This window comes from Leptopilina boulardi, unplaced genomic scaffold, assembly GCF_019393585.1.
Source record: "Leptopilina boulardi isolate dan_hultmark-lab unplaced genomic scaffold, ZJU_Lbou_2.1 LbouV2_5, whole genome shotgun sequence".
Classification (NCBI taxonomy): domain Eukaryota; kingdom Metazoa; phylum Arthropoda; class Insecta; order Hymenoptera; family Figitidae; genus Leptopilina; species Leptopilina boulardi.
The window spans coordinates 786,660-800,977 of NW_026137994.1; the positions used below are offsets into that span (position 1 = coordinate 786,660).

The 14,318-nt window shown below is 30.9% G+C and overlaps 1 long non-coding RNA gene across 3 annotated transcripts in view; it reads left to right on the forward strand.

Annotated features, from left to right (window-relative positions):
- LOC127289731 (uncharacterized) overlaps window positions 1–14,318 on the forward strand; it is a 160,623-nt gene that overhangs the window by 52,806 nt on the left and 93,499 nt on the right. For all 3 annotated transcript variants that reach the window (XR_007844212.1, XR_007844210.1, XR_007844211.1), the window contains exon 4: window positions 3,492–3,670. This is a non-coding gene — a long non-coding RNA (uncharacterized LOC127289731). The remainder of the gene's footprint in view (window positions 1–3,491; window positions 3,671–14,318) is intronic.

A 14,318-nucleotide genomic window follows, 5' to 3' on the forward strand; every position in this document is an offset into this window, starting at 1 on the left:
CTATATCTCAACTGTTATATATATATATATATATATATATCATCAGCATTATGGAAATGATCTTGGTGTTTGCAATCATCAGCCCATTGTCCAAAGTGAATGACATCACATACAATATGATTGCCAACATTGTTGTTCAATGATGTTATCCAATATATATATACTGTATAGAGGCTTGGTACTCGTGAAGGTATGCCACAGTTTTGGCGCGTCCAGCGTACTTTTGGTTTTGGAAGTAAGTCGATCTATATACATATATAGCAAGAAGGGAAGAGAGAGGAAACAGGGAAAGGTACTTCCGGATAATTCGCGTTCGAAGCTATTATAAACGGTAAATCAGAAGTTAGCCGCGTGACTGTGGGTTATAATGTTAGGGATATCCTAAGTGCGAATTCCATCTGGTATTAATCCCTGAGAGTAGTTATATAGGTTCCTCTCTTTGGCGTTAAATCGGAACTATTTAGTACAGAGAAGGGTGGAGGGTAGGGCTATCACCCACCATTAAAATAGGGATGAGGAGGGCCGGAGGAAAGAGATGATGGTAATAGATAGAGAGAGAGAGGGAGTGAGGTATGCACACAACTATTTCGCCGTATCATGCCTATCCGAGGATATACTATCGTTTGGCCACTCCACTGCTATAATTTATTGAGGCACGCTGAGTATCCGCTAGGTTTATAGTTTAATAACCAAGTCCAATAAGGCGCCCGCACAATATATATACACTATAACGTGCTCTCACTTTAGAATCAGTTTTTTCAAAAAAAAAAAGAATACCCTTTTAACGTCATTGTAATTATATCATTTTTGGATAGTTTTAAAAAATGATTGAATATATTAGAAAAAGTAGGTCCTTTACTGGCGCAATATAGGTCTTACTTAGGTTCAAAGTAGGTCTAATAGGCTCAAAATAGTTTCAATGTAGTTTCAAGATATATGTTTAAAGTATAGGTCTGATAAAAGGTCTGAACCTTCTAAAGTTCAATGTAGGTCAATTAGGTATAACATATAGGTCGAAAATAGGTTCGTCATCTCTCTTTCTTTCTCTTTCCTTTGCACAATTACACTTTAACTACCATCGCTTTCATCTTTCGTTCGTTATAACACCTACGCGAGGAGAAAGAGAGACTGATAATTATCACCTCTCTAAAGAGTGCGCGAGTGCTTTCCAAATTGAAATCGTACATTTATGAGATGTGTATGTGACAATTAGAGTATTGCATTTACTTCCATTTTTTTTCTTTAGTCGTTGATGATGATGAATTGCTCCCGCATAAATTCACACGAAAATATATAAAATTATTTTACTATACTTTTTTTTTTTATTAAAAAGATGGATTATTAAATTTTTGTTGCTTTTTGAATTTACACACATCTTTTCTGAACTCTGATGATTGATTTGGAAAAAAGTGTATGGTTAACAAAAAAAAAAAAAATTGAAATCGATCTCGCAAGAGAGACGAAGAGAGCCGATTGGTCACGTTTAATCCTAATTGCTATCGAGTACAGAATGAGATTCGTTTGGCTATATAACGGTGAGCCATGCTTCACCACCATTTTCAGACGAATCCCTAAATTCCCGTTTCCCAATCTGATGAGGACGACGACGAAGTTGCACCGGAAATGAGGTAGTAGTTCAGCTATACGGGTTGTTCCTCCGAAACGAAAGCGCAGAGAGAGAATGATGCGGTCTGTAGCTCAGCTAAAAGGCAACGTATAGGACCCCTTCAAGTCTCGACGTCGTCGTCTCAGCGTTTGTAATTGTAATGACGTCGTTAGTGTGTTGCTGCCATCAGTTCATAAAACACAGAGGAATTACTTTTCATAAAGCAGCTTCTCTCTCTTTCACTATACACTTGCTTCATTACTGTAATCATTATTGCTATTATATCCATACGGTTCCACAATTTTTAAAATCAAATTCTGTTTAATAATTTCTTTCCATATATACATTGGATTAAAGTTAGGTTCAACATAGGTCCATAAGAAAGGTTCAAAGAGGTTTTAATGTAGGTCGAAAATAGGTCCTCTTTAGATTTAATTTACTTTACACGGAAAAAAAATATTCTGGTAATTCTTTAACGTCGATTTAGAGATTTTACATGTTCTTAAATCTGTTAATTCTACAGATATTTTCTGCAAAGATTTAACGCATGCGCGAAAACAATGCAGTGATTCGACTAAGGCTGAGTACGATTGAGTGCGAGAGGTTAAGGCGAATTTAGTGTTTTTATTATTATCATACACCCAGAGAAATGTTTTATTTGAATTAAATAAAATGTATTTGACTTAAATAAAAATGGATATTTGTCTCAGAGCCTACTAAAGTTTTCTTTGTCTCAAATAAATTTTTATATTTAAATTTGAGACAAATAAATTTTTATTTGCTACAAATATATTTTATATTTAGGACAAATTGCAAAATTGCCTGGTATTCAGCCAAATATTCTGGAATTGATATAATTAAAATTTATGATTCAAATTGAAAATCTTAAATTTTTACATTTCGTGGTTATTTTTTTGTATGTTCCGTGGATATTGTTGAAACATAACAATTTCCATTTCTCTGTGTCAATGATAAGTTGATTTGAATTCTGCTTCACATTTGAGACACAACAGGGAGAAAGGCACTCAAAATAAAAGGAAAGTGTGATTTAATTAATAAACACTCGCGAATAAAAACATTTCTTTAATTATCCTAAAATTAGTATTTGTTTTAATCAAATAATAATCAATCCTTGTACAAACAACTGCTTGGTCGCGTTAATCTGTCACCTCGTTTTCACTACGTCCGACATCTTTAAAGTTATATCGTATACAGTATTCTGCGCATGCTTGCGTTGAACTCGAATAAACTTTTATTTCAATTAAATATATTATTTATTTGCCACAAATGTACCTTTTTAAAAAGTACTAATAAAATTGTTTATTTGTAAGAAACATATACGACAATTTCAAACAAACATTTATTTATTTAATTTAAATAAAATATTTATTTGAAATAAATAAAAATGATTTAAATATACGTTTTTATTCAAAACTAATAAATTTTTTCTCTGGGTGTAGTGTCGGCAAGAAAGTTTAATTAAAAAGGAAACGTCTTAAGTATACAAACATTATTATTATAGAAATAAATTATTAGAAATTTTTTATTTTAAAATTAACTGTAGTGATTAAGTGAGAAAAGTCGTTTGATAATTCTTAGTCAAAACTATTATATCGACTGCTGATAAAACAGATATATTAGACCGATTAAATTCATAATAATGATTGGTTTAAAAATCTGTTTTTTACTTTACTGCTGAAAAGAAAAGTTTTGACTATTTAAAACTGTTTTACCGTGTTCTATTAACGAATAGAGTTGACTGATTATTAAATACGCAAAAATTCCTCCGACAAAACTATATTATACCGACTGGTGGTAAAACTTTTTTGTCCCTTTTCTCTCGTGGAGCGTGACAATTATTAATTGAATTTATTTTTTGTTGCAGGTAAACGGTATGTGTCGTGACGGAGTTAAAAATTATTAGATTCGGGAGTGTTAATTCGATATTTTTATAATCGCGAATTAAATTTTCTTAGGATGTTTATTTGTTTTCGTTGTTTGTCTTTCTTGTACTAATTGAAATCGCGATCGCCATATATGTGCAGGTCTCCCTCATCAATATTGGTAAGTTCTTTTTATTTTTAAAAGGCATGATATAATTAATTTGTATATTAAATTTCTATTATTAATTTATTTACTCTCAAATTTTAAAAAGGAAAGTTAGTCATAAATTTTTTTATGTAGGAAAAAATATATTATAGGTGTATAAATAAAAAGAATTATGCATTATTTACTATTGAATTTAATTCAAAAAATTCATATTTAATCATATTTAGTTGCAATAGTAGAATCCATTAGAGAAATAGATGCAATCAGCTGTAAGAAAGAGAACATTTTAGAAATGCAGTTTTTAACATAAACAATATTATTTCTAAATATTTTTTTTTTTTAAATATCTAAATTTTGATTTGGAATATGCATATAGGTGTATATATAAATTTTTTTTTTCAAATACTTACAAAGAGCCTCCATTAATGTTCTATATTTATAACCACTTCTTGCGCATTTAAACTCATAATAACCGTCAAATGCAACGTCATTAATTGAAATTCTTTTAATGCATCCATCTAAATAAGAAAAATAGATAAAAATAACTTATTGTATACATTTTTTTTTCATTTAATTAAAAAAAAAACTTGAATTTTTTTTTTTGGTAAATAATAATAAATAAATCCAAATTAGAATAACAAATAATAGATATAGATTTCGTAATAAAAGATATTTACCTATGGCATTTCGATGACTAAAATATCTTAAAGTATTACTGTGATCGACAGCCAGAGTGTTTAGTAAATTAAGAGAAAATATTAAAAAAACAAAAAGAAAGGCATTTTTTAATAAAAACATTTTGTATTTTAATTAATTCTTTTTCTCAAAAATATATAACCTATTTTAAATAATTACTATTACCCACAATGTGTTTGACTCGTAGCACATTATTGGCTTTTAAATATAACTTGTCTGAAATATTAAAATGACAATAGTAACAATAGTTCTATTATATAATTTTTTTTTTTATTATTGTTTTAATTAAAATTCAAACTTTAATCTCCTCTTTTTGTTCTTTATCATCACTATGCAACGAAATTTATTCTCACACTTACACTTGTGAAATATTAATATTAATTTTACTCAAAATCAATATGATTATTTTTTATTTGAATGGACTGCAAATTAAAGATAATTCTATTATATTAGCATAGAATTTTTTTCCTCTAATTAGAATAATAATTTTTTATTATTTTAGACGTGAAATGAGGGGAAAAAATATTTGTATTTCAAATTTTTGCCATATTAAATAAATTGCGTATAAAAAATTAGGTATTATCTTTGTTTCAAAATTTATATTTTAAATTTTTCTTATCGTGGTGTGATTAACAGGTTTTTTTTTTAATCATAAAATGTGACTTTAAAATTTTTGTTTTTTGAAAAAGCGCATTTTCTATCGCGATAGTTTTTTGCACGCGATGCGCGCCAGGAATTGAAATCTCTTTGGCGGGAAATTGTAGAACACGTTTGACGAAAATGGGCGACTAATTGAATTTCGAATGAGATACAACCGCACACACACACACACATAGAGGACTTCCTCTGCATTTGTTTCAGTTTAAAAGCGGCTCGTAGTTTCCCCCATTGCATCTCTCAAATATCCTATCTCTCTCGGTCTACTCCTTTTCTCCTTATTATACGTAGTTTCATGTTATCAGTTCGCATTGTAATTAATTTCCATTAATTGTTTCATTTTATTATACAATGTATTGCATATAATTATGTGATATTAACAAAAAAATACACTGAAAAAAATAGTATTGAATCAAGAAAATCTATGTATACTTGATCGCATTTTATATATACCATAATATTTTCTTGATCCAAGAAAATTTACTTCAAACTAATAAAAATTTTTTGGATCAAGAAAATATTGGTATATAAAATACGGTCAAGTACATAGGTTTTCTTGATTCAATATTTTTTTTTTTCAATGTATATCCCTATATTAAAAGAAAAAAATAGAATTCATTAATATTATAATAAACAAAGTTTGATATAAAATAAATAGTTGATATACTTTTTTTTTTAACGGAACATCTCTATTTCCGGTCGCACTTATCCGACATTTTTATTTCTTTCTTTTTTGCATGACAAACTCATAAGTTTTGTGAAATAATATCGTTGCGATCTTGCTTAATTGGGGGACAGTTCGTGTAGTTATGTCAACTTATAATGAGATGTGCTTCTTGTTAATGCGACAATCCCCAATGATTATGATGAAAATGGGAAGGATGAGACGATGTGGACAATTAAACAGTTGCAAACGATCTCCATTAAAATGGGAAATTCCTTCTTTGCCCCTTCCTCTCTCTCTCTCTCTCTCTCTCTCTCTCTCTCTCTCTCTCTCTCTCTCTCTCTCTCTCTCTCTCTCTCTCTCTCTCTCTCTCTCTCTCTCTCTCTCTCTCTCTCTCTCTCTCTCGACGACTTCGAAATATAATTGTACGATTCAATTTGCATTGAAAAATTTTAAATGAGACATAGAGGGGGGGTTAGTTAGTTGGAGGGTATTTTATAGAGTTTAGTTTTTATAATAAATATGCAATTAAAATTGTATAATTTCAAACATCTATAACTATCTGCGTTCAAATAAGTTGAAAATTATATAAAAACTTTGATCCACAAAAGTATGTTCAGTACAGGTTCTATTAGGTCCAATGTAGGTTCAAATGTAAATCAAATCTATAGGTTCAAATTTGATCTATAATATAGATTCAATGTAGACTCAAATTAAGTTTAAGACTAATGTTCTGAATTGTTGGGTAATTAGTTTTCAATTATTGGGAAAGATATATAAAATTGGAAAAAAATGAAAGAAAAAAAAAAAAATCGAAAGCCGGTGTCAATTTCTCCTGGTGACGAGTTTTATCGTATATATATTTGACAAGGTTTTTTTGGGGCACGCGTTAACACAATACCCTCATCCTCTCTTTATGGCAGTCCCTCTCGTTCTCTATACACTCGATCATCACATCGACAACCCTCTTTACTCTTCAGCCAACGACATATATACACATTGGATTCGAAGCTAGCTCTCTAGGGTGTTAACCCCCTCTTCTCTTCCTCCTCTTTCTATCGTTCTCACAAAACGATCGATCCTCACCAATTATTATAGTTGCCTAACCAGTCCCGATTGGAAGAATAGGTTTGATAGAATTGTGGCTCTATATGGGAAATTAACCTCTGTCCCAGGATGGCTACCTAGAGCGGTCCAGTGTGTCACGTTTTTCAACAGTCAGGACATTTTTGTTCCGCGCGCACCCCCCCCCCCAACCTCTCTCTATCACACTATTGCTAAAATTGCCCCGCGTCCCAACAATTCTCATCAACCCCTTTCATTTTCCAAGCCACAGTGTAACAATGCTACACTCGTTGAATTCGGAAACGTCATAACTGCATCAAAACTCACGGATCAGGTCAAAAAAAAAAAAAAAAAAGTAGAAAATCTAGACTCTCCCTCTTTTTTTCGATGCAACATTTGTTTTTTAACGTATAAAATTTATTTCTTTTTTCAATATTTGGATATGTAGATTTTAATTTTTTATTATTTGTTGAATGGTCCCTTTTTCGTTTGAATTTGTGTGTATGAATACGCGGATATTTTATTTTAATAAAGAAACATTTTATTTGCCTTTTCTATTTATATAATTGCAAAAAAAATAACATTTATAAAGTTGTGTTTTTATAAAATACTTTTATATATAACAGAAGACCAAATAAAGAATTTTTTCACTTTCCAGAATATTTTTGTTAAAATTTCCCCAAGAAATTTTTTTTTGGCATTATACAAATCAAAATTGTGTAAAATTTCATAAAAAAATTGAAATACAAGAATCATTATAACTATAATAATAATTTGATAAATATATCAGCTTCAATAAAATATATATATATATATGTATATGTGCACATATATAGAAACATTTCATGTATTTAACAAGGGTTGTGGAAGGGTGGTCGATGGTTATAATTTGCGTGTGATTGGTGTGAGGGGTTTGGAGAATGATGGTAGGAGGATTCGTTATCGGTCGCCCTCGGGGGGAGAGTGAAGTCCTCATTAGGACTTGTGTGAGCAAAGCCCAAACTCCCCCCGGTCTCTCTCTCTCTCTCGATCTCTCTTACTCATTTCCTCTCTCACCTCACCCACGCTTTTATCATCTTCCATCCTTCTATAACTCTCCGTCAAGTCTCAATTTGTCAGTTCATTTTATTTACGCTTTACATTTCAATCTCAATGTCTTCACAGTCTGTCAATTGTTAACAATATTTTCCATTTTCAAGAATTTTCTTTTACAAAAAATTTTCATTTTTCGAATTAGAATTTTGATAGAATTATTTTTAAATGGAACCTACTTATTTGGTCCCACATTGAATCTACAATTGTGTATCTATTTTGTATACCTATTTCTCGAGATATTCATTTTAGATTTACTTTTAAATTTAAAACTTTAAAGTTATATTAAAAAAAAAATTTTTATTATAACAAAAACGAGTCGCAATAAATAAACGAAATTTAGAAAGAAAGAAAAAAATACTATGAGGAAACGAGTAGAGTCGCGTGGCTGAGACTTTCTAATTGGAAGTGAAAGAAACGAAAAATGATAAAAAGGGATAAAGAGAGAGAGAGAAAAAGAAGTTGCAAGGGGATGATTATACGCCCTGTGGAAACGACCCTTTTCCCTTCTCTCTTTCTCTCTCCCTTCCTTGTTCCTTTACTCAAGCCTGCGGGTAGGACTCCTTGTTACTCACATGCTAATTCTTTGAGGGCAGGTTAGTCCTCAAAATGTTAAGAGAGGCAGAGAAAAAACTTTTCTTCTCTTTTTTTTTTTCAAGAATCTCCCGGAAAAGTAGTCGTTAAAATATACGAAAAGGGATACGAAATCAGTCAAAAGAAAAATAAGGAAAAAAGAAGAATCTCAGAAATGTTATAATTGTATCGACTCGGAATATTTAATTCTAGATTTGAAAAATATTATATATTATAACCTTATAAACTTTTGAGGCAAGTCTTTTTTTATACACGGAAAAAAATGAAAAAGTAATTTTTACTACTTTCATAGTAAAATGGGATCTGTCCGAAGTTTCTGCGCATCTATGGCAACTTTTACTCCAAAAATAGTAAAATTTGCTCCAGAAATAGTAAAATTTACTCCAGAAATAGTAAAAATTATTACAAAAATAGTAAATTTTACTATTTTTTAAGTAAAAGTTGCCAGAGATGCGCAGAAACTTCGGACAGGTCCCATTTTACTATGAAAGTAGTAAAAATAACTTTTTCTTTTTTTCCGTGTACACACTTATTATTATTATTTGAAATAAAAAGGTTTAAACAAGGCTCGAATTTGGTTTAATAAGGTTAAATTTATATCCAAAAAAAAAATAGGATTTAGATATAATATAATTTTACAAAAAGAAAAAACTTTTTCTTTAAAATAAAAGAAGAAATTCTATTTTGTCAAAAAAAAAGCGAATACGAAGTAAATAAACTTTTCGAAATAAATTTGAAAGTGTTTTTAAATTGAAAAAGAGCCTTTGGAATTTGGCACAGTGATCCCTTGGGAAAGCATGACTTTATATCGAAGCACGAATTCTTGCACTTTCTTCTCTCTTTTTTTTTTTTTTGCCTTCGGGACGAGGAACGACGAAAGTGGAGAGAGAGAGGGGGTTGTGGCGATGGTCGACGTTGGTCGTTGAATTGGGGTCTGAATACACACTCTCTCAGGGTTGGAATCGAGGGCTGAGGAGGCACACGTACATCGCTAATCCGTCACTAACGAGCCGCCCGTCTGATGGGGGCAACATTGGCGTATCTCCCAGTGGAGATAAAATTCGTCTCTAACTCTTTTTTTCTCTCTTTCTAAATGGAAAAAAAAAGATGAAAATCATTTATAGAAAAACACTATAATCAATTTTTCCAACACATATAATTTTGTGTTTCTAAATTTAAAAATTTTTAATTGGAAAAACGAGTATTTTGAATTTAACGAAAGGAATTTTTTGTTACTTATTATTCATATATGTATATCAAAGGCAAGGATCATTAATGAAACGAGAGTATATCTTTGGCCTTTGAAACCGAAATGAGTGATATCTGATCTTCTCGAAAATCCTTTCTCCCAGCGAACCAATGGAATTTTCTAATCAATTAGTTTGATTAGCTTAGTTTAATTTGTCAATTTTTGATTTTTATTAATTTAAATTGAAGGGAAAAAAGTTATAATTATTATTGTAATAAAAAAAAAGGTGGATAGTAATTTTCTTTTTATCATTGATGAGCTATGGGCGCCATTGGAACGTCAATCTAAACTAATCAAATCCAGTGTGCGGGTTCGAAGGGAAGAGGAAGATAGAGAGAGAGAGAGAGAAAGAGAGATGAAAGTTCTAGGGGTGTCGAGGGGTTAGGATCTTCTAATTGGCCCCACATCCATTCCTTACCTTTCCCCCTTGACTCGCGATTCTTTAACTAAGGGACCGTATAATAAAAGTGTAAAAGAATATAAAAATTTCTTCCCTTAAAAAAAATGCATTTTAAAAAGATTCCTCAAAAGGAGATCTTTGAGATTCAGTCGGAATTTTTATAATAATAATAATATAGGAATTCCGATGAAATATCCAGGAAAATTCCAATAATTTCCCTTTGGAATTCTGTTTCCACGTTTTTATAGTCGGAAATTCATTAGGAATAATTAAATAATAATTAAAAAATAGAGAAATAAATTTATAAAATCAAAAAACGGAATATTTTTTCATATCATGAATTATAGATAAAAAAAAAAATTAAATATAAATCCGTGAGTGGTGTTTCAGTTGGGGGAAAATTGAAGGCCTGTCATGGAATATGTGCGTTTTTATCGGCGTTGAGAGGCTTTCCCTCTATAAGTCTATTTATTGTTTATCATGATTAGCAACGAGCGATGCATCAATTAAGCTGGTATACGTGCCCAGGCGGAGTAGGATGCATGGATATATATATATATATATATATATGTATATATATATATATATATATACCAACAGCACCGGATATCAGACGTTGGCTAAAAGCTAAAAGCTTTCCCATATTTCATTAGTTTCTCGCCGCCTGCCATACACGCTCTGCTGCCCGTTTTCCAGCGCCAAGGCTGAATCCTCACGACGACTATATTCCACAGCTTTCGGTCAAACTCATTCCATATTGTGTTGTAGCCAATGCTCTTCACCCCCTTCAATATCATCCCCAAACAATATCCTTTTTTAATGTAATATACGATTAGAAATTATCCAATTTTTATGTTATCAAAAATCGGACAGAATTATATATATAGTTTGTTTCTAAAATATTCTTAATGTTTTATTTTATAAACGAGATGTTTGGTAATGTGTGCCAACACAGAAAATTAAAAGGCATTAAATTAAGCTGCAACGCTTATTATTTTAATACAATTTTGTTTATTTTAATCCATTTTGGTATTAAAATAAGTAAAATTGGATTAAAATAATAAGCGTTGCAGCTTATTTTAACGCCTTTTAATTTTCTGTGAATATCTCTCATTTCGATATATTCACATATCGATTGTGTATAAACTTGAAAGTCTTGAGATTATATATATATATGCTCAAATTGGTCGTTGAATTCTGGTCCGTGGAAACAGACGGCCAAAGAGCCAAGGCGTGTTCCAATAAATTAAGCAGTACTTTAAGATGTAGTTTGCCTGTCGTCGTTGTCGAGGTTGTCGTTGTGCCCCTTAGATTGCGGTCTCCAATGAATGTTCGGCATCAAGAACAGAGTATAGGAGCACACACTAGAACAGGAAAGGAATTAGCCTGAGTGATCTGATTTTAGTCTACATCTTATGCATACACAGAAAATTAAAAGGCATTAAAATAAGCTGCAACGCTTCTTATTTTAATCCAATTTTGCTTATTTTAATCCATTTTAGTCTTAAAATAAGCAAAATTGGATTAAAATAAGAAGCGTTGCAGCTTATTTTAATGCCTTTTAATTTTCTGTGTTAGAATTATTTTTGATAATATCATGATGTAGAAGTTTAGGAAAAAAAAAAAAATGAAAACTTGGTACAAAAATGACTGAATCTTTTATACAATAAACTCGATCTTAAGGGGGAGAGAAAAATACCAATTAAAAAAAAAGAATAAATGAATCGAAACCGCCTAAAGGGTTTTATAATACCACCAGAAGGATACAGTAGTGCAATAATGCATTCCACCGCAGAAAGTCCACACCATCTACTTTTAATTTTCTACATTTTTAAGCGCGAATAAATTTTGGGGAAACTAACCTCAAAACACATTGAAAAAGAAAGGGTGAATAAAAAGGGGGGGTGGGTGTTGGAATTAGATTTATATCAGTAGTATAGGAGTATATAGTTTCTCTATAAGGGGTCCGAGACTTTTTTTATACACAAGGCTATAGTTGACCTCAAAAAAGAATTTAATGAAAAATACCGAGTATTTCCTTTTTCTCCCATTCGTGTAAGGAAAAATTTGCTTATAATTATTTTTTTCAAATAAGGTTTATTCTTTGTTTCAATTTTTTTTTTTTTTTTTAATGACAAAGGTACTACAATTAGTACTACTTTCAACATATATTGAACTTACTAATTGTAATTCAATTATTGAAAAAGGATCTATTTTCAACCTATATTCGAATGTACGATTTTTTTTTTTTAAAATAAAAAAGGCAAAAGGTGAATGAAGTGGAAAACTGATGATTTTAAGTCGGTTAATGTATATATATATATACAGGTGGTTTATTTGGGAGGGTGTCGATGAATGGCATTGACTATGAAGAAGGGTGAATCTGGCAGGTTAGAGCGAAACACCAAGTTTCGAACACGGTAATGCACTCGATGTTGTTGCAAAGAGGGTAGGGTACTTTCCTAGTAAACTGAGGGGTAATGGGTAAAGGGGGAGGGGGGGGAGAACTATTTGAGAGGGTTTACTTAACTTAAGTCTACTCGTCAGCCTTCACTCGCACTTTTAGTCCCCAAAGTTTTAAGCTCAATTGAATTTATCCATACAAAATTAATTTCGACATAAACCTCGACAAATTATTATTACTTCTTCGCTTGCAATTTCAAATAAATCAAAATGGCCGATTCAATATGGTGGAAAAAAGTAGTAAAATTTAAAAATGGTCTTTTCTTTTTTTAAACAAAAATATCTATTATCAACTGATGATAAGCTGATGTCTAATTCACTTTTTGGAAATAATAAATTCACTTTGATGCAACAACGTCGTTTAAATAAGAGAGTGAGAGAGAAAATGAAATGTTTTTACAAGACCTGTCGTGTCAGTTCGAGTGGATCGAATTTTGTGAATGTATTTACTGAGAGAAGTCGCAAAAGGAAAGAGGACAAATGTGAAAACGTAAACGAACCGATAAAGTAGCATTCGTTGACGATATCGAAACGTCTATGTCTATCCAGCCCGAATCGTGTCGAAAGCAAAACGATCGGTTCTCATCGATGTATGTATATATATAGAGAGAGAGAAAAGGGAGTAATTCTGTTCGTTTCTCTACGGTCAAAGGTCCCGTACTTGTGTGTCTCGACGGTCACCAGGAGAAAACGCAAACACGAGCTCCGCGGGATTAAAGGGGTCGCCTAGTCCTTAATTATGCATTGTGAAGGATACTAACGTTTCATGAGCCTTTCCGTCCATTTCGTTCAATCGATTGAAAACCTAACCCTTCATTTTATTCATTCCCATTCTCTGTTTGTACATTCGTCCAACCCCCACCCCCAAACTCTACCTTAAACCAAAAGGAATACAAAATACACAAGTATATATATATATATATATAACTATAGGTGAAATGATTTTAAAATTATATGAATTCATGTCTGAATTTCTGAAATAATTCTACATTTTTAATATTGAATTAATTTGTCTGATTTTATATGCGAAGCATACACAGTAATAATTCATAATCCATAATCTTTGCAAGTCTAGTTAAGAAATATGGAATTATATTATATATTTTTTTTATTTTTTTTTTTTCTGTTCCATCTACCTATTCAACTCCTCAGACATGCAGGACAAATTACTGGGTTTAGTTCGCAAACGATCAGACAATTTACATCCATATTTAATAATCATCTCCGCTTGACATGAAAACTGCTTAAGAAATTTATATATATATGACAAGATTACTTTCTTTTTATAGTTTCATAAAATTGATTGTTATGCGTCAAGAGTTGAAAAATGTAAAATATAGAAAAGAAGTTGAAATTTTTTTTTGCCTTTTGTATTGTCACTTTATTTATTTATATTTTTTTTTCGAAATTTGTAAATTCGAATTGATTACAATGTCATGTTTATCGATAACAGTTATAGTTACAGACATAATTTAGATAAAAAAATCCATAACTTTTTTACAATTTAATTATTTAAATTATTTAAAAAAAGAATTGTAGGAAAAATAAATTACCGACTGATGGCAATTGTAAAACACCTCTCTAAAAAATGGTCGGTAATGTAAAACTCGACTTTATTAGTATTCGGTAATGCAGATTTCAATTTTCTTTAAAGGCGTTCTAAATACTTCCTTACACTTTTACTTGCATTTTGTGTTAGAATTTGCAATAAAATTGTCAATTAGGGGTAACAATTATGTAATAAAAGCCGTAATAAGTTTAATTTTTCAATTTATTGTACTGA